Raw genomic sequence first — 21,621 nt, forward strand, 5'->3', positions numbered from 1 at the left:
CGCAATTTTATTCCTCATTAAATTCTTCTATATATATGGTAGGTACACCAGGTACATTGAATATGAATTTCCACGTCCAACTAATAGATTATCTGTGACGTTCTCTGGCTAAACGACATTGTCGCTTATGGATTCCGAGATATCAATCACTAGATTCACTACATAGTATAAAACAAAGTCGCTTTCCGCTGTCTGTCTGTCCCTATGTATGCTTAGATCTTTAAAACTACGCAACCGATTTTGATGCGGTTTTCACCTATCAATAGAGTAATTCTTGAGGAAGGTTTTAGTGTATAATTTGTAAAGGTTTTGTGTAACCCGTGCGAAGCCCGGGGCGGGCTAGTGATTTTATAAACGAAGTCTAAATTGACGAAATTTTGTTTGGTTCAGAAACAGTCTCCAGATAAGTACTTAAAATAATCATGTGTATTGTACAAGTTACAAATTCCATCGGTAACTTGGAATAAAAACACGCTTAAAGTTTAATGACTAGGGTACCCCAGTCCCCAAGTAACACCCAAGCGCGATAAACTAAAACTTATATAGCGTTGATGTAAAATCTATAAATAAATAAATAAATCCATTTATTTAAAGTCAACATAGGAATAGCCTAATTCTGTATTACATTGTGTTTCGGCCTTTATAATACGCACGCTTAATAAAATCTGTATAGTATTGTTTTATTTTCTTAACGCTTAATAATAAATATAATTTCCTTTATTATACAGACGAGACGTTAATAGACTTCGACATTTCGGACAGCTTCAATATGATTAAAGGTAACTACGGCAGTATATTGCCATTTAGTTAAAAATGTATGAAGATTATTTGTACAAATTTCTAGAAATACTTGTTATTTCTACAGGAAATGGAAATGATTTGCGGTTCGATAATGAAGTGAATGATACTCGTAGAGTGGCCGCTATGCGAGTATGAATACTATTAATATTGTTGAATATGCCGTGTGCATGAATTCATCAAATTACCACTGCTAAATTGTACAGTCAAGTGTAAAAATATGGGTGCACAAATCATACTCAAAAATATGTCACATAGCTCTTATGGCAGCCAATTAAGAACTATGGAACATATTTTTGAGTAAGTTGTCTACACCCATATTTAAACACTTGATTGTACACGCCACTGCTGCATGGTGACGGGTCGACAGCGAAAGCTTATTTTCACTTGTTGGTCGTACGAGACAGAGCAAGTATTTTACAAGTTTTCTATACTTAATAGCTGCCAGATGAATGAACATTTTATTAGACTACAATCTTAAAAAGTCCTAAGAAAAAGAGAGGTTTAGGAAGCCAATAAAAATACAGCTCTTTAAGAGTTCACGGGTGGTTATGCGTGTCAAGAAATTGCGCGCAAATTAACGCGAAACCTCAGAATATCTTCAGGCACGCGTCTTTTGATGTGATCATTAACTCGAGTAACGTACCACAGGTAACTACTCGATGCCGTTTCGATCTCGAAAGGAATAGGGCGAGCGATTGGGCGGGCGGCCGGCGTCCGGGAGGCTGCGGCGCGGCCGCGACGCGCGCGGCGGCAGTAACTGCTCGCCCGCCGACCCGAGCGTACGTCGCGCGCTCCGCCCCGGTACGCGGTATTTCGCATGCAAACCTACCCCTCCGCCGTGACCCGCCCCGCCCTCGCCCCTCCCGGCCACAGCCTCCGCGACCTTCACGTGGATACATATTGCGCGGTGCATTACGTCCATCACCTACTAACCACTTGATAATCTAATAACAGTTCATTGGCAGGCGTAACTATATTCATGGACAAATTTAGAGGAACGCAAAAAAAGGTTTAATTACTGGATTACAGCACCTAAACTAATTTTAAAATTAGTACCTAATTAAACTTTTTTTTTCGTACTTCTAAATTTTTCCAAGAGTGTATATAGACTTTTTTAAGCTAGTACCTACGTCGTCGTAGGTTTAAGTAACTAAAGTTTCCAGAGCTCTGCTTCATTGTTTACCGGACACTTCTTGAAAGTCGGACGCGCTCTATTTCTAGATGGCTCATTTCTAGGAATACTTTGCGCAATATGTATCCCGTTCTGTTTTGAAATAAAGACTACTTTTCAATAAATGTTGCATGGTTGTACGTAGAACTTTGATCTGCTCCGTCGTTTCTCTTATTTTGATATCTACCTCTTTTACATAAGAATAATTAGTCTGTCCATCACTTAGGCACATTATCTCTTCGTAAGAAGTAGGTACTTAGCTGTTTTATAACTTCGCCGTTTAAATACTTCAAGTATTGGGATAACTATAATAGTATATTAGAGAATTAAAGAAATTCATTAGCTAATAGTCCAGACTTAGTTATTTACTAGCTGTTGCCCACGACTTCCTTCGCGTGGATTTATTTTCCGATAGGGGATGGGGATAATTAGAGGATGAATTTGCTAAAGCTCTAAAATTTTTTTTACTTTCTTATATTGTGTCTTCATGCCCACTTTTAACCCCCTTAGGGGAAGAATTTTTAAAAACTGAAGTTACTTTTCTTGCGTTGTAATACAGTGTCTTACTACGGAGTTTCAAGTCCGTACTCAGAAAAAAGTTCGTTCCCGGTACAAAATTGTAACCCTTTTTAACCACCTTAGGGGATGAATTTTCTAAAAGGCTGAAATCACATTTCTTTTATTTTAATAAAATATCTTTTTATGAAGTTTCAACTTCCTGGCTTAAAAACTTTCACCACTTACAAACTTTCATATTCACCCCCTTAGGATATGAATTTTTAAACAGGCTGAAACTAGGTTTCTTGTATTTTAATAAAATACATTTTTTCGAAGTTTAAAAATCCTACCTTAAAAAAACTTGAACCTTATACCACCTTTCATCCCCTTTTTAGCCCCCTTGGGGTGGAATTTCTCAAAATCGCTTCTTATCTCAGGTAACCATTATAAATGTAACCTGGTGTACAAATTTCCACTTTATAGCTTTTGTAGTTTCGGCTCTGCGTTGATAAAGAATCATTCAGTTAGTACACACGCATCTATTACTCTCCGCGGTACCACAGACCCCATTTTATAAAATTACAATTTTACAAGCTACACCGGCAACACTGTTCGAAAGGTATCTAGTAAATGGCCATGCGCGTGTCAATAACATATTTTTTAACCTACACCTGTAAACTTGTAGGTTTATAAAATAATAAGGTCAAGAGAACAGTAACAGTTTCATAAGAGTTGTAACTTGTTAATACAAGCGTAGGAATCGTTTTAACTTATACGTTACAAGCATTCATGAAACGGACAAGTGAACATTACATTCCAATCTAAACCTCCATCGATAGGTAGATTGGGAAGTAGGATTATTTAAATCAAAAGTAAACCACATTTATTTATCCATTTTTAATTAATATCTAACCAACCTGCTTTAAAAAGCTACAACTCGATCACAAAATAAATACTAATATTTCTAATTTTATTAAAGGGTTTTAAATAAGACATCCTCTTCATAATTTAATCAAAACCAAAAAGTTCATTGATTTCGAAGCGAATATTCTCCTTTCAATAAGTATTTGGTGGAAAATCAGAAGATATTTGCATTTTAAAATACTCTTTTCAGCGCCTCGCGTACAGCATCATAGATTTCAAAGCTTTCGGGAGGATAGGAATATAATTTTATTGACAATCTTTTTGTAATATTTCTTAAATGCTTAATTTGGATTTCTTTGAAATATATCACAGTCTTATACTTTTTTTCAATATCGTTAAGATTTTTTTGTTACTTCACGGAAAATTCTGTTAAAAGTTACAGTTCAAAAATAAAAGTTACCTTTGTTGTCGTACCGTTTTCTCACGACTTGCTTAATGCTCATTTTTTTGTAACAAGGTAACAATGTATTTAACAATTTTCTATCCAATTATGTTAATTTTATTATTTTATAAGTTTAAATGCTACCATGATTTAATTTAACTTAAAAAGTATCAGGTATGCATCATTAATACGTGCTACGCTACAATGGTCGCTGCTGCAAAGGCTGCGTTCAGCTTATGGTTGGGCCGTGTCGTACGGCTGCGATCGTGGCCCTAAATGGTCCCGCCGGAAGATCAGCGCTGACTTTCGGGTCAGCATTATGCTGAGGCGAGACCATTTTCGTGGTAAACTTTAACTCCTACCTATTTTATAAATTCCTATAGTTTTAGTTATACTTCTGTATGTAATTTTAGTTTTAAGTTTATCACGAATAAAACATTTGATTCTTGATTCTTGATTCTACGTATTTTGAGAGCAGAATTCAACCAGTCTTAAAATTCACATCGTATGTTGCTGTCTAGATATGCCTGCATTTGCAAGGAACCGAATTGTAGTTGTCATATTTATGTCATCCTCTTCCACTATGTAATTATAACTACGCTTGCCTGCTAATGAATCTAAATACTATTACGTGTTAGAGCACCCACTCCCATGCTCGTCGCATATGTTTATGACGTGTTTACTGAACCATAGTGGCCGTGGCGAGGCGAATCGCGATTACACACTAGTTTACAAACAGCTCTTCTGAATTAGCTCGTTTTTTCACGTAGAAAAGAAAAGACTGCGTAGAAGCAGTCCGGTGTGCCGTCCGTGTATAACGCGGACATGGATATTTAAAACAAGTGTGGAGACAATATTAAGCCTTTGGAATAAAAGAAACCAGTAAGTCTAATGTTATATATAAAAACTTCATCAGCTACTTTAAGTGTCTTTGTCGCCATGGTTGTACGCTAAATATGTAACTAATAAGCCATGCTTTAATGTACCGCTTCTAATTCGTAATTACACTAGATGTAGCGCGGGATACCTTGCAAGATTCCATTCATACCTCTGTATCTATATGTATTAGGTATTGGGTAGACAATAGACATACGACATACTCCAGCCGGGTACATATACGAATACATAATGTTCTAAAACAAACTGAACTTTATACTTGACTGCTTTTTAAAATAAATTATAATCCATTACGTACATTCAGAAACATATCGTGTCATTCAAATGCGGAAGATGTGATATATACTTAAAACCTTCAAGCAAAGAGCGTACTCCCATCTTAAACACCGGCAACGCACTTGTAACCCCTCTGGTGTTGCAGGTGTCCATGGTTAAAATTGCTTACCATCAGGCGATTCGTATACTCGCTTGCATCCTATATCATGAAAAAAAACTTCGTATCAACTGTAAACATGTTTCTGATCAGCACTGATTGAAACAATCAAGAAATCAATTGGCAGGAACGGCAGAAAACTTGAGGTTTTGACTTTGATCGTCGTATGTGTGCAAGCCAAAAATATTAATCACCAATTTCCCAGCAAACTAACATTACCTATACTTATATGGGCTTACCCACAAATCACGCGAGGTTCGATAGAGGGGAGGGGGTCTCGAAAAAATCACGACAGATCACGTTGGGGGGGGCGGGGTATAAATCCGGGGAGACCTCACGTGTATTTTTCTGAACGAAAGTAAGAAAAAATATTATATTTACCACCACATGAGAGATATATACGAAAATCAATATACGCGATATAATACGTTTTCATACTTTTATTTTTAATGAGTAACTATCGCGGTAACCGAAGACAATATTTCAATAGTTCAAAAAAAAAATACACGTGAGGTTATGTGGGGGAGGGGGGGTAGCCAAGAACCTCACCAAATATCACCAAGGGGGAGGGGGGGGGTCAAAAAGTAGCCGAAAAAACCTCGCGTGATTTGTGCACAAGTCCTGTATTGTGTTAAGGTACTTCTAAATATTACAGGTTTTTATAAAACGGTAGCAATAGCTTTTTGACAAGCACTATACTTACCAAATGCAAATAAAAAAACAAAACTATCACCTTCACTAATTTGTGTAGTTATGTTTTTGTGTAGTATATACATTATAATTGACAAATACATTAAAGTGGATTCCATTAAATTGGTATTGGTTAAATGGAGCGTCCGTATCATTTAAATTTATCGCTTAAGGTCAGTTTCCACATCAATCGCAATCACTGAAATCAATCCGCCGCGAGAGTAGGTACTGTAAACTTGCTCAAAATTGTCTGGTGATAGAGTCATATGTTTCGTCGTCTGCGTGGAGTGATGATGTTCATTGATAAAACAAAAACTATCCTATGGAGTTCCCCTGACCTCAAAGCCTCAAACTATCTCCACGCCAAATTTCATCTAAATCGGTTCAGCGGTTTAAGCGTGAAGAGGGACAGACATACAGACAGACAGAATTACTTTCGAATGCTATACTCGTACCTACTTTATTAAGAAAAATGTTCTTGATACATTTTTGGTCATGTGGTGGTAAGAGTACTTACTTATTACCTAATATTTTTAGACTAAATTTTTGTAACTTGGTAACTTTTGGTACGGATTTATGTAGTGCCTACTTAAATAAAGTTATTATTTATGATACTCAATCCTCACCGACTTGATGACTAATTAATTAATTAGCCTTTAAAAAAATGCCATCATTTGGTTGTCTTCATTAGCAGTTCCACTACACCATACGGTTGTGGATTGCCTTTCGATAGCAAATGTACGAATTAGTATAAAATTACCGAAATGAGGTAAGGGTGCGCCTGTATTACTTATTTAAGAAGATTCCTCGATTTTCCAGTATCATATCTAAACCCCGTTATCTAACGCTCAGTTTGGGGGCAAGCTAAAATAGTGATGTTGCTTCACATAATTAGTCGACTTATAAAGTTATTTGTCAAAATAAAATTCTTCTTTTGTGAATGCTCTAGAGATAACTCATTCGTTTCATCTATTTGATCGGATAGGAGGGCGACAATTATTCAATAGTACAGAGGCGACTTACTAGGTAGGCGCCTAATTTACTATAAGCAGTTTAACGTCGGGGGTAAATATTAATTATTTAGTACACGATTAAGTCCCGTTTTGGGCGTTTTGTTATTATTTATAATTTTGTGAAGAAATAAGTAGTATTTATTCTTTAAAATATAAACCCTTTCTTTAAAATCGATTCAGATTATCGAAACTGCCCCATCACTTGCCCCCTGCAAACGGGGTTTATCATATCATCATCAGAAGACACAAAAATCACAATTTTTTCATACAGGTCTTCGAGAAATCGCGAAACACGCATAAAAACCGGCCAAGTGCTAGTCGGACACGCGTTCCAAGGGTTCCGCGTACATTACACAATCTTTAACAATGTATTTTTTATGTGCCGTGCGCCGCGTCTGGCGTGTGAGAGAGACCACTATAGTGCATTTCCATAGTAAGCATCCGTACGTCGCGTACAGCGTCACACAGCATCATGCCGAACACGAACTACGGCGTTTGTGGCAGACCCGGGCCATATGTGTACCAAATTTCAACTTAATGGGTCCTGTAGTTTTGGAGAAAATGGGCTGTGACAGACGGACAGACAGACGCAGGAGTGATCCTATAAGGTTTCCGTTTTTTTCCTTTTGAGGTACGGAACCCTAAAAAAGATTCCAACGAATTGCGAACCCTATCCTTCGAATAAGGTTAAAAATTATTTGCTGTATCGGGCATGTAATAATTGTACTAATTGAAATAATAAACAAAAACAAACTACTACGCCAGCAAAGATACTTGTCGTACGAAATACGTTTCATAACACAACGTTGAAAAACGAAGTACCTAAGCTGGGCGCGTAGCCAACTTGCGAATCGTTAACGCTCCGTAGCATATCGTAGTCATGTCTCTCTATCACTCTTCCACACTAGTGCGACAGTGACAGTTGCGTATCGTTTGCTACAGAGCGTTAAGGATTGCACGTTTGCTACGCACCCTAATGTGACTTAGCTACCGAATCAAAAATATGCCTACAGCCGTGCAGACAAAGTTTGCACTATGTTATCCCACTAGCTATTCAATGCAGTGCAACTTGTTTGCGAGGCCTAGTGGGAGCCTTTCAGACTACTCGAGTGACACTGCAACGTTGTTGGGCATTGATCAAGTTTACTTGCTACTTATAGTCATATGTAGTACATCAGCTTCAAGAATGACACATCTTTAGGTAGGTAGTAGGTACACGTTTATGTGCGTTCTCCAGAATGTTGAGAATGAGATATTCAGACGTTTGCGTTTATATATTTAAAAATAGTTTCATGAAAATAAGTTAGTACATAAATATTCTTAATTGTGCACCATAAAGTTAAAAAAAATACACAGAAAGGGAAATACAAGAAATATGTATATTATTTATTATTTTCCTTAGATTTATAAATGAATAATCGATTATTGGTCGAACATTATTATAACGTTATATTTATCAATGTGACATTAAAATTTGCCTGTAACTTTTATTTTTATATGTTAACACCAATTATATGCTTTAATATAAAACCATTTATAAAATAAACTCCTATTATTTTGAATAGCTAGTAAAATTCTTTTTAAAATGTTATATTTCAATATTTTGTTTTCATTCATCACGCGCAAGTTGCTCTTAAGTATCTACTTTACTGGAATACAATAGAATGAAAAAGTAAATGGCCACAATATTCACAATATAATTTATCTTATGTACAAAGGAGCAAAAAAGATTTAAGTTATTAACTTAATTCAATCTATACTAATTATAAAGACCTACAACCATAGGTTTTACATGAATTCACTAAATGAACACTGAACTGCTGAAGCTCAGGTAGGTACAGTCAAGGGCATAATTAAATATAATATACATTCCCAAAGTTTCAATAATATGTGTACGCTCTTACACCTTAGATAATAAAGTCGTGTTCATATATTTTTGAGCCATTTATCTGGATCGATATTTTTGCCTTCGACTGTACTATCTGGAGTACGGGCTACGCAGCGTACTACGTAGGCGATGTATAATTTGTCATAGAGGAAGTGGCTGCTTGAATGCTGAGAAAGTTTGAAAAAAACACAAATAAAAATATACCTACATCATTTTCACCTTCCTAAAGGGGCCCACTGACTATCAGTCCGCCGGACGATATCGGCCTGTCCATTGTTTGAAACTGTCAAATTTTTGTTCTAACTGACAGGCCGATATCGTCCGGCGGACTGATAGTCAGTGGGCCCCTTAAGAACTTCCTGTTTTATAGTTAATTTTAAGTTTCATGTATGTATAGCAGAGCTAATAACATAGAATTCAACTTTATAAAAGGATACACAGACCCGTCAACCCGTCATCGATCAAAATTACATTTTAAGTAACATTACTGGATTAAATTAATGGAACATCAAATAGCATGCATTATTTCACACACAACAGAAGATGCTAAGGAACGCTTAGAAATTATTCATATTAAGCTACGTACCAAGAGTACCTAATCTACGAGTATATAACCGTGACTCGTGAATATGACGTGGCTAAATATACTCTACTTTACTGTAAGTTTGTTTAGCGTAAATAAACATTGGCGAAGATAGAGTGCTCATATTTTGTAAAGAAGCGGCTTAACTATTTCAGCTGCTGAGATAATCTCAATACCTAATGTTTGAGCGCGTCAAAAGAAGCCATATCTCAAGTCTGAAACTTCCGTTATTACACATTACACGACATAAACCGCTATCGCTAGAGGGAATGATTGCACGGAAATTGTTATCGGGTACACGGAACTCGAAATAAATTGTTATAATTTCCTGCTTAGGTACTTCGACTTGAGATATTTAACGGGCGACTTATTCTGATTAGCCGCGGTGCGGGAAGGCTTGGCGCTGTGGGACCTTTTAAACAATAGGTTGGTATATCTACAAGTTCGCTCAGTCGTTGTTAATAGGTGGATTAACTGATGACAGAATGATCTGTAGGCTAAGATTTGATTTATTAGCGCACCATCATTATCGTAGTAACTATAATAAAGATGAAACTTATCACAAAGATAAATATTTAAGTATGATATACACAACGTGAAGTTTTACGAGAATTCTAAATCTACATAAATATGACAAGTTCTTGAGATTTGACACGGTTCCTCCGGGTAACTATAGAAGTTCTCGACAGGACATTGACGGCCTTGGATTAAATAGAGGATCACGCCGATACATCATTCCTTGGATTCGATTTATATGTCTTGAAATGTACCTAGTTTGCACGTATACTGATACTTCAGTACCTACTTCAGTAAAATGCGTCCTGGTTAAAATTTGCAGTTTGAAATGGGTATGACTATTGATGCAATAAATATGAGAAAAATGCTACTCTATTCTTTGAATCGAAAAATGTATAGGTTCAATTACGAAATAGAAAGCTACCAAAACCATAGCAGAGGTTATAGAATGGAAGACGCCTTTTATTTGTATTTCTAGGAATGGTCCCCCAATTCGGAACGGCACTTCAATAGTCTATAGTCAGCACGCATTCTTCATTCTAGAAATCCTATTTTTCCGGCAAATGAAAATTAACGGGCAAATTAAAAGCGTCAGTGTTTTGTATATTGTGTATATGATTTAGGCAAAGTGTAAGTGCGTTGGTTATATTGAGTACTTAGGCATTAAACCTAAGGCACATACTGGAACCGAAGGAAGCAATAACACGGGGGATATTGCGAATATCACCGTAGAGTGCACGAACGGCGGCGGATTACCGCGGATCCCGCCGATGCATCATTTCTTTGGATTCGATTTGAAACGCGCCTCGTAGTCCTCAAGCGAAACTTTATACCGATTTTATTACCGTATTAACTTGATTGTAAAAGGCCTAGACTCATAAATGATACTTCACGTAAATACACTTTTGAATTCACCGAGAAACTAGCGGTAAATCTCATAATCATAATAATCATAATCATTTATTTGCACATAAAAAGGGTATCAAATGATATTCCTTACATAAGCTCCGAACTACTCATTGGTACGAGCCAGGATTTGAACCCGAGACCTTCAGATTCAAATCCGGACGTCACCACCACCGTAACCAAAGCCACGTACTCTACCTAAACTACCTTGCATGCGGTGTTTACCTGTAAGTAATTGTGACACCACTCCTTACATGTTTTAGCTTAGTACATTATTAATGTATCGATGTCAACAATTGTTGGTAAACCTTAAATAAATAAAAAATAAACGTTTAAAAAAACACCATAATTAAACTATCTCATACTGTCGCCTACAAGAAAACCGAAGTGGCCTTGAAACATATTGTATACTTAACCCACCAGTGCGATAATTTTACTTTGAAGCCGGATTCTTAACCATTTATCTTGATCATGAGTTAATCTTATCCAGAAGTAAACAGCGATCTTCCGAATGTCAACCCATCGAGCTGACGACCAACCACCGCTACTATTACCTTGTTTAGTCCGTTACCAGGTGGTGCAATACAAAGATGGACTGCTCTATATAAATCTACTAGAACACCAACAAGTGTTCTGGAAAGCTTTTCAGTGTCAGGTGTTCGACCATGCAGTAACTCAATTGGGCCACGGCGTAAATTTTTTCCGGGTTTCCATTCGCGTCGACGACTCCGCGTTACCGGATATTGTTGTCGCTGAAAGTATTTTGGTAAAAGCTTGTAATTAAAACATTTTCACCACTTTTAATCCAACTTTACTCGGTTATTTATTATGTGACACCTAGGAGGATATAACCAAACGGAGACGCCACGTCTGTAATTTTCTGTACAAAAAAGTCTGCCGATTTTTGCGGGAACCATGGGTCCAAAAAATTAGAAAAAAATCGTGAAAGTAAAGCTTATTAAAGACTTTCAAGGAAAACTATAGCAAACCTGATCGGTTAAGCCATTTTTGAGTTTTTGAAAAAAGTATATTTGGCCGGGCGGGTAACTACAGAAGTACGAAACCATACACTGAGCATGGCCCGACATGCTCTTGGCCGATATATTTTTATTTTTGATCAGCAGGTCTCAACTTGCGTATTCTATACTAAAAATTTCAGTTATGATGAACAACTACGAAAAAACGACTTTTCTTATATCGTCTATTTTTTATCTCTTTATTAACTTAAACACCCTGTAGCTCCTAAAGTATTGATCATAGAGTAAAAATAAATATAACCTAATTTGTAGAAAATTTTATGTAGAAACTTTGGTCAAAGTAAATTATAATAGCAAATAAGCAAAAATCTGAAAAAAGGTACCTTCAAACCCCTTCCCCCCCCCCTACACCCTCAGCGCAACCCCCACCCCCGAGGACTTTTAATATGTTCCTCTGGACACCACAAGGTATAACTATACCAATTTTCAAAACTACACGAATTATTTCCGCAAATTTGTTTAATTTTCTTGGCAGCGCTTTATTTCAGCTCAAATTATTAATTAAAGTTAGGGGGAAGGCCCGTAACCAAGGACGGCATATAGTGCCGGACACACGTACTATCTCGGCAACTAACAACGCGAGAAATTCAAGGATAAGTGACGCGCATTGCTTGTGACGCGCGCACGCGCGCAGCGACTGTGGGAGCGTTTTTTTTGTGTTTTTGTTGTAGGGAAGGCGCTGCGTCGCATAAGTTTCGGGTGAGTGTTTCGGCCTGTTTTTTGTATACAGCTGCATGTGTTTATTTTTAATAAACTCACTTATCATTTTAATTTCGTAGTCTATAAAAGTTTTTTGAAAAAAAATTGACAAAGTTGAGGTACACAATAAATAATTATAATGATTTCCTATCCCTCAGTACCGTCCGGTATAGTGTTAGTCCCATAATGCCGGACAGTGGATATGTTTTTTTTTTGTATTTTGTACCTACGATGTTTCAGATACATAGAAGAACAGGCAAGGAAAAATGGAAGAGAAGAAAAAATGTTCGGAAAAGGTGTAAAAGAAGTGAAGATTTGATAAATAAAGGAAAGCAAGCTAACAATTTCAAAATCTAAAAAACCAGGTGAAGAGCGAAGTTAGAAAAGGAGGAAAAACAGCAGCCATTTGTTGATGCATCCCGTAGTATGTTATAGACCATGACAAACTGAATACAGTGTTCCAGTTATGGGTGGGCGCAGGAAGCCTGTGCTTGACATTCCAGAATGTTCAGAAGATTATACATATTTGTGATCGGTGTCAAATGTTTTTAAGCCTTCCGGTTCTAGGGGTTCGAAATGTAGTCCGGCCGGTAGTAGGTACCTCTTGCAAACTATGAGTTTTTTTTACACTAGTTTACTTTTCGTTTTTGAATTAGTTTATGTAGAAGTTGCATTTGTGTTATTTTATTTTGATTATAAAGTTTGTTGACTAAAGTCATTCATAAATAAATATATGTAATATGTACTTTTTTTTTCTTCAAAAAGGCTTAGGTGTCCGCCACTCGGCGACTTCCCCCTAATAACCTTTAAATGAACTTTAATTGACCGTCTGCTTCAAAATTGTTACTTTCCTTTACTTTAACTCGACCAGGCTGCCATGAAATTAAAACGTTGTTACCGATCACTAGTAATTATAAAAGTTGGTCGTTGAGGTTTAGTGTCCAATTTTTCTTTTATGTTTCAAAGAAAATATATCAATTAATAATTTAATGATTACGATGTTCATTAAATAGTTTTTCCACAAACCCGAAATTTTTAAGTGTTACTTATCTGACTTCATAGCAATATTAAGATAATAAAGATGCACGCACGTTGAAAAGACGTTCGAATATAAAGGTCACTTGTATTTCATTTTGTCTCACTCAGTGAGCTCAGTGAGCAAAACGCGATTTTGCTCAATGTTTTTAAGCAGGAAAGTACCCTTGTTGGAGCTGCTGAGGTGAAAAAATAATTTACTCTTCATTTTTCAAAATGTATTTCTATAATTTCATTCGCATATTAACGTTTCTCAGTAACGTTACCCTTACCGGCTACAAACGGCCGTATTCCAATCTGTCAAAGTCAAAAGTGACATTACTTCAACCAAAAAACGTCACTTTTGACACTGACAGATATGTATCGAACCTCTGTGACTTCTTGTAAGCATTGTTCGAATCGGGCCGAAAGGCATTGACAACAAGTTTTATTGTCCGTTGGACAGTAAGCGCCAAGCTGCTACTTTACGTCGCCGGCACGAGCCCGGCCCGGCGCGGCTCGGCAACGGCTGCTAATGTCACAATTAAGAGCGCCCAAAGCTCACCCCATTAAATTGATATTTTATGTCCCCTGACACCATTTTTCTTTTCATTAATACAAAGCTCCTGTTTTGCCTCCCCGTGTTTTATTGCCTTTATCGCCACGGTTTTTATTCATTTTTCATACACTTTTTGCTGAGATTAATTTTTGTTGCTCAAATACTTGGGCTGAAGGCATTCCTGGGCGGATTAATCTTTGTTGTGCTCGTTCAGCTGTGTTGTTTACATTTACTTTTTTACTCAGGATTCTGAATTATTTGATTCTTCTAAAAAGTATAATAAAAGTAAATTGTAAAATCATAATTAACTTAGTAGTTGGATATACATAGTGGCATTTCGTTAGCTGTACTACTTTTATTCCTTTCGCTAAAGAAATATAGGATAAAGATTTTTTTGTATGTATTTATTTCTACAAACCTAGATATTTCTAGATATTTCTTCGGCACGGTATGCAACTAAACATATAAAAGGTACATGTTACAAGTATAATCAGTTGTTTCGCGTTTCTTCGCAATGATAATGATATTCATGCGATCTATGGATAGTACGTGTTTCTGAAACGCGACTCCTAAGCTGTTTGGCAGTGCAAATAAAATCACCCTCGTCTCGTATTTATACATATTTGTACCAAAACTGTGTGGTTTCATTCGACCAAAGATAGATATAACTCCGTAATAGATGGATACAGTCTAAGGAAAAAACGTGCCTCGAAAATCAAGAAAATTTGATTCTCGTTCAGAGGGCGCTACTAGTTTTGGCCTACAGTCGTATAGATGGCGTTGACGGTTTCGTTTGTTATTTAACGCATATCAGTGAAAGAACATGGGTCAAAAAGTCAAAATCATAAAAATAATTAATGCAAATAAAAAAAATCATTTATCTATATTTAAATACATTCTATCGTATTTTTATAAATCTTCATTTTTAGTTTTAAAGTGTGTCGACAGATGGCAGTGAATTTACTAGGGTTACAAAATTTACTATGACAGTACCGCTCTAGTATAAGTTACTCTATGATTCGACGAATGGTACAACATGTTCGTTACAGCATACGCGATTACCACACTAATGCGAACTAACACGTCTATGCGCGTTATATAGCGAATAGCGATGGCCGGGGTCTCGCACACCGGAGTGGCGTGCGAGTCTACCTGAGCGCAGCGTGGCGGCGGCGGCGCGGCGCGGCGAGTCGACCGCTCGGTTTTTAGGTTTTCGAAGATTATTATCTCCCTTTATATTCATTGGGAATCCCCAACATTACAGGTATTATTTTTGACGAACTTTCAAAATAATATAGGTAGACAGACAAAAAATTACATTGTATCGTACCAGTATCCTGGACTTCGAGAGTTTGCTGTTATTATTGATTGTAAAACAACGTTATTATTATAAAAACAGGCATCGCGTGAAATTATATTTTAATCATGGTATAATAATATTCGTTTGGTATATTATTATACCATGATTTTAATACTTATCTAAAAATTACAAATACAAACTAGACAGAATCTGAAAGACAGACGCCACGGCCACGAGCAAAATCGACTATAAACAAAGTTACGATAGGTACGTCTTTCTCTACAAAGGTAGCAAATCACTACAGCGAGACCTTTCGCTGAGATACTGCAATTTTCGTGCGTGAGAATCTGGTCACCGTAGCTGCGTAGAAGTAGAACACGCTCAGAGCATTTTTTTTTTCGAGGCAAGATTATAAACGTTCGACTCAGCTTCATTTTATTAGCAATAGGAACACATAGCTTGAATACACATGCGAGTTGTGAGTCTGCAATAAAGCTCAAGCTTCTCAGCGAAAGCTTTTATCGAAGTAAATCGATTTGCATGGGTAGATTCCAGCATGTACCGACATGGAATTGAAACTGGTTGGTTGATTTACTGTTAGTTATGTTATGGTACTAGTGTCTTGCTACTTATACACAAAACAAGTTGTATGCGTTAATATAGAAAGTATGCTACACTTTTAACGTGGCTACACACATATGTCCTTGTGTATATACTATATACCTGGTACCTACTTATATACAACACTTGGAACGTTCCTGAAATGTGGCTCTGCTTTTGCAAAGTCTATAAGTTCGAAAAAGCTTTCTCAAACTGAGTGCTACAAATGTTTAGGTTCTTTTTTGAGCAGGTACTAACCTACGTCAAAAAGGAGTAAGTAAATTACATTCGTCGTAGCTCTTTGATTGCCATAATTTAATTTGCCACAATTTGTAACGGTTACCCTTATCACATTATATTTCAAAGGCTGCGTACGACGCAAGATCAACATAATCCAAGAAATAAATGAGGGCCCACAGGTGAGACGGCTGAACCTTACCCCTCTGTCCCCCTTGTCTCCCCTGCTTTGAGTTACTCTGAAACTATATCCATATAGGTGACAGCTAGGGATGTGGCGTTCTTGGGTAACTCAAGGTAATTTAAATAAATAAATACATTATTATAGGCCAATTATACACAGTATACACAGATCGACCTAGGCCCACAATAAGCTCAGTAAAGCTTGTGTTGTGGGAACTAGACGACGATATATATAATAATATATAGTTAAATATAAATACTTATATACATAGAAAATATCCATAACTCACATACAAATATTTGTGATAAAGACACACTAATAGATATAATGCTAATAATCGAAACTAAAAATAATGATCAAACACAAATAACTATAAAAAAATAAAAACCAAAACTCCAATTTTGTTTCTATATGGGGCCAATTCCCGAAAATGCAACGACGGGGAATATTGTAGGGTAATAAATAAGAAACAATTCACTTCACTGAGCACAGAGACTGATAGGTAATGCGAGATTTTGCAGCGGATGTAGGGCAAGGCTGGTGATGGGGTATTTTGTTGCAAATGGGTGTATTATTGAAAGCGGGCGGAAAGTAGAGTGCTCATTTCGTAGAGGCGTATTTAGAAACGTAAAATGTGTAACTGATTTAATATAAATATATCATTGAGCTTGTTCGCTCATGAGGTAACGTATATTCAGATTTTAACATATTGCATACATTTCATTTGAATTTCAGTTGTCTCGCTTTAAGATGTAAAATTAAGTAGTAGCTTTCATATGCAACACTACGACCTTACTCTTTTCAACGTTGGATAGTCTATGGCACTTCCGACTCGAGCATAAGAATTTTATCGATACGGTTTAGTCAATTATAAAAAATTTGAAAATAGAACTTCATACATTTCGATAAAATATTTCTTGTTTAACGAGACTCGATTCAATGCAAATTAGCCTACTTAAACACGCTGCTGCGTCGCATCTGCTTTGTGATTGGTTGGCCAACAAAAACATTTTATTTTATGTTGTAGTAGAAACAATTGCTTCGTAAGTCAGAAACGCGCATGTGACACCCTTCATATAGCAACATCCATACCCTACAAAAACCGCTTAGCATTGCTTGTTAGTTTCCATATAGGCTACGGTAAAAATTATATCATTAAATAGGTACTATGCTATACTCATATTATATTATTGTCATTATGAAATTACACTAAATTATTATCATTATGTATGTCACATTAATAACTATTTTTTATAATAACAAATATTACAGTACAATAATTTAATTTTTATATTTATAAAATAAATATTTAAGTAGGACTCCCATACAACAAACGTGATTTTTTGCCGTTTTTTTTGTGTACTGGTACGGAACCCTTCGTTCGCGAGTCCGACTCGATCTTGTCCGGTTTTTTTTGTTCTAACTTCTAGGCAATGTTCTACAAACTAGTCGTTTATGTGACTGCTACGTAATGAAAGGCATCAAAATACGAGTGTGGGTTTAAGAAACGAAGTCAGTTTCTTAAAAGGACGACACGAGTGTTTTAAGAGGCCGGTGTCGATTTTAGTCGCAAAAATGTTAAATTGATAGATTTAGGCCGTAAATTTTACACCTTTTGTTACCTAATTGAAATAACAAGTACTGGTTTCTATTAGCACGTCTTCTTATCTTACCTTTTATCAGATCAATTTTTTGAAAACAGACTCACTAAATTAGTAATGTTTGCTTTTCTGATGGACGTTTAGGTAAACGCGCGTAAAGCACTGATTTTGTCGTTCTTATTTGTAAATTTCGTAAAGTTTGGACTGCTAAACATGATAATTTTGTATTACACATATCCTGTACCTGACGTTTATCAGACTACATTTTTATTATTATGACTTTGAAGTAGTGTAAATGAAAGTTAGACGAAATCTATTTTTTCCAGAAATTACTTCAAAACAAGCGACAATTTATCTGAAAATCGACTTGATTTCAGCGTAATTTTGATACTTAATAACTATAGCAAAAGTTTCGTGTAAAATGAGTTAATAATCTACAGCATTTGCTGAAACTATTCTTATACATCAATTTGTATAATTTACGACCATGATTTTTTTAAGATTTTTTAAAAACTGCCCCTTCTCTTTATGCATTACCGGTGACGCACGCTCGCGACCTCATTATTAAAAGGCAAGATGAGAAGACGTGCTAATAGAAATCAATACTTGTTATTTAGATATTACGTAACAAAACGTGTATAATTTCAACGACTAAATCTATCAATTTTACATTTTTGCTCCAAAATCGACTACGGCCTCTTACATACACTAGTTTATCCACGCACATATTATAAACCTTCTGATATATTCACTAACCTCATATTACATTGGGGCATCGTTGCTCTCTGGCGGAACGGAACTCGCGGATATGGAATGATGTATCCAAATTATCTATACTTATCGCTCATTTTACACGAAACTTTTGCTATAGTTATTTTAAAAATAACAAAACAAATTAATTTTATACTTAAATACAAACTAATTAAAAGATAAACTACGTCAAATGGCGGTAAATGAAACCTTATTTCACGCATGTCACGCAGCCGTAGTTTTTTTTTATTCAGAGACAAACTAGAGTCGGGGGCCGATTGCAATATCGTCGATACCAACTAATAAACTAGAGTTAGACCAAGAGGTCTGCAACGATTTTCATACCACACGCAGTGCAAGTGTCATTTACCTAATATACGTCATAACTTCATAGAAGTTTGACTTTTAAAATAACACTTGCACTGTGTGTGCTATTAAAATCGTTGCAGACTTCTCTTGGTTCAACTCTAACATGCGAGATTTGTCAAAATGGCATACAATACATTTCATTTCGAATAAAACGTCGTCTCGACTCTCTACTGATATTATAATCAAAGCAAATTGCTTTTTTTTAAAGATGTTAGAAATTTGAATGTCATTACCAATTCGATTTATTTAATTTATTTAATAATTCGATATAATAATGAAGCAATTACAACATTTTCACAGATAAGAAATTTGTTGTAACAAAACAGTTAATTTTAATATTGACCATTATTTACGTATTTCAAAGGCATCATAGAAGGTTTATGATATTATGTGTGTAGATAAAATACTCTGAAGCGAGGCGCGGCGGGCCCCGGCGCAGTGTTCTTAGAATCCTATAACAGAAGTTTTCTTGTTCAACTGTTGTTTTTTTATTCTGATTTCTAGGCAATTTTATTTATAATTTAAGGTGTTTGCTGCTGTCGTAGTAAAAATATTGTGTGCAACGGTATGTACCTGTTGTTCAAAATACTATTATATGACTGCCTCCATATAGGTAATGATTGCGCTCTACCTTCCTTATTTTAAAATAAAACAGATAAGGTGCACGTATCATTTAATACTAATTTGTTATCTATATTTGTACTAAATACAATATTTTGTTTAGTAGTAGTTTGTGATTTTAACACTGAATTAATATCATAACAAATTCCAAATGCATAAATACAATTTGGTTCTGCCCGCACACACATTTGCCTCGTTACGAACTGTATTCAATGTTTCTTCCCAAACAAAGAAAATTGTAGTTATAAAATGATAATCACTGGGGAAATAATTACAAATACCTATAAAATTCTGTAGATGTTAGGTGCTTAAAATGTGATAACTACATTACTTGCAGTGCACTTATAAAAATTATAAAGCACCTACTCCTACTGCTGTATGTACTTATGGTAAGCACCTATTTTCCAGTAATATAGGCATCCTCTGGGGATGCAACCTTGTGCCCACTGAAAACGAATCCATAAACGCTAAGAAACCATAACATGTAAGATATCGTTAAGAAATCGTTACCGCTAACGCTTCGTTAAAGTTAACGTTTGGATTTAAGTAAGCTTTCGTGTTGGTATTTTATGTGCAATACGTTGTAGCCAATGGGCTTTCAATACGCTTTCACGGCCCATAACGTCGGCTCAGGCGATATTATCCTCATATGAAGTACGGTAAGACCCCGGATCTTTTATCCACTAGACGAAGCATTTAAAACGACTGGCACTAAGCACGTAACGAATGGCACTTCCATACAAATACATTTAGTGTGCAACCATTTAGCAAAAGTACCAATAGCATATTATTTATTTTTCGCAGAATAGCTAGTTTTTCAGTTTAACTTTTCAACTGATAGTCTCTACAATTCTACAGAATCTTCGATCTGCGGGCTTCCCTATTATATATCCTAATTTTGTCCTTTTAATATCCTTAGTAAATTTTAACATGATGTACATCATGACTACATACATACATGCATCCTATAGGATACGTAAAATTATCTTCTCTTGATTTGTATTTCTCCTTTCTGTCGAACAGAATCCATCATCAGTTCTGCAGCTATATCACCCGTAAAAAATATACCTAACCAAAATTTTTATTTCAGTACAAATATAATAGTCAAACATTACCTACGTAATAGTGACAGTGCCCATCTCTTTCAATCGAGTGAAACAAAAGTCTTGTTTATTTCATCACGCGGTTGACAACATCCATCATACGCCTGTAGAAATATTTAAAAACGATGGCGTTTAGGGATAAAACAGTCAGGAATGTAATTGAATCGCGACGTATAAAAGGAAGTTCATAGATATTATACTTAATGATACAGAATCTATGGGAGGTCATCGCTGAACAAGACGAAAAGGGTTTTCTTTCAGACTTTTACAAACTAGCTTTAGCTTTCCGATTTCATTTTAGCCGACATTATATTTCCGAATATGGAGGATATACCTGGTAGTCAGGTTTTTGAGGCAACGAATTTTCTGAGTAAACGGGCAGCTTAATTCTAACATACGTCGGTTTTTTTCTTAAATTACAGTGCTTTTACGTAGTGCTTGCATTTTGCAATCAGGCTTCTCATTTGTTTTAACCAATTTTGAATATTTTAGACAGATAAGAGTACGCAATTGGAATAATGTTTGACATGACAAAAGCTTATGAAAAAGTCAAATTTAACATACTTCTAGACAAATTATTCGGTATCGGAGCGCGCGGTATAACCCACAAATGGTTCCAATCTTATTTAAATAATAGAAAGCAATGCGTTGATATTGAGTATACGAACGAAAGCTCGAGAGAAATTAACATCGTTAGATCTGATGTTCAACCCGTGTTAGACTCAATCCCTCAGGGAAGCGTTATTGGATGCGTGCTTTTTATTATTTATATAAATGACCTCCCAAGATCTTTCTCCGAAACTTGTGTCATGTTTGCAGACGATTTCTCCTTACTACTATCATGT

At 35.9% G+C, this 21,621-nt stretch overlaps 1 protein-coding gene across 2 annotated transcripts in view; it reads left to right on the plus strand.

The window, feature by feature from the left end:
- Window positions 1-1,576: 1,576 nt before the first annotated feature.
- LOC134743635 (uncharacterized) overlaps window positions 1,577-21,621 on the plus strand; it is a 37,343-nt gene continuing 17,298 nt past the window's right edge. Inside the window, exons 1-2 of one of the 2 annotated variants that reach the window (XM_063677214.1) lie at window positions 1,577-1,609; window positions 4,547-4,658. The gene's annotated coding sequence lies outside the window, so the exon portion shown is untranslated. Of the gene's footprint in view, window positions 1,610-4,415; window positions 4,659-21,621 lie in introns of those variants that run through there. The other variant, XM_063677215.1, reaches the window with a different exon arrangement.

The sequence above is a fragment of the Cydia strobilella genome, chromosome 8, assembly GCF_947568885.1.
Source record: "Cydia strobilella chromosome 8, ilCydStro3.1, whole genome shotgun sequence".
Lineage (NCBI taxonomy): Eukaryota > Metazoa > Arthropoda > Insecta > Lepidoptera > Tortricidae > Cydia > Cydia strobilella.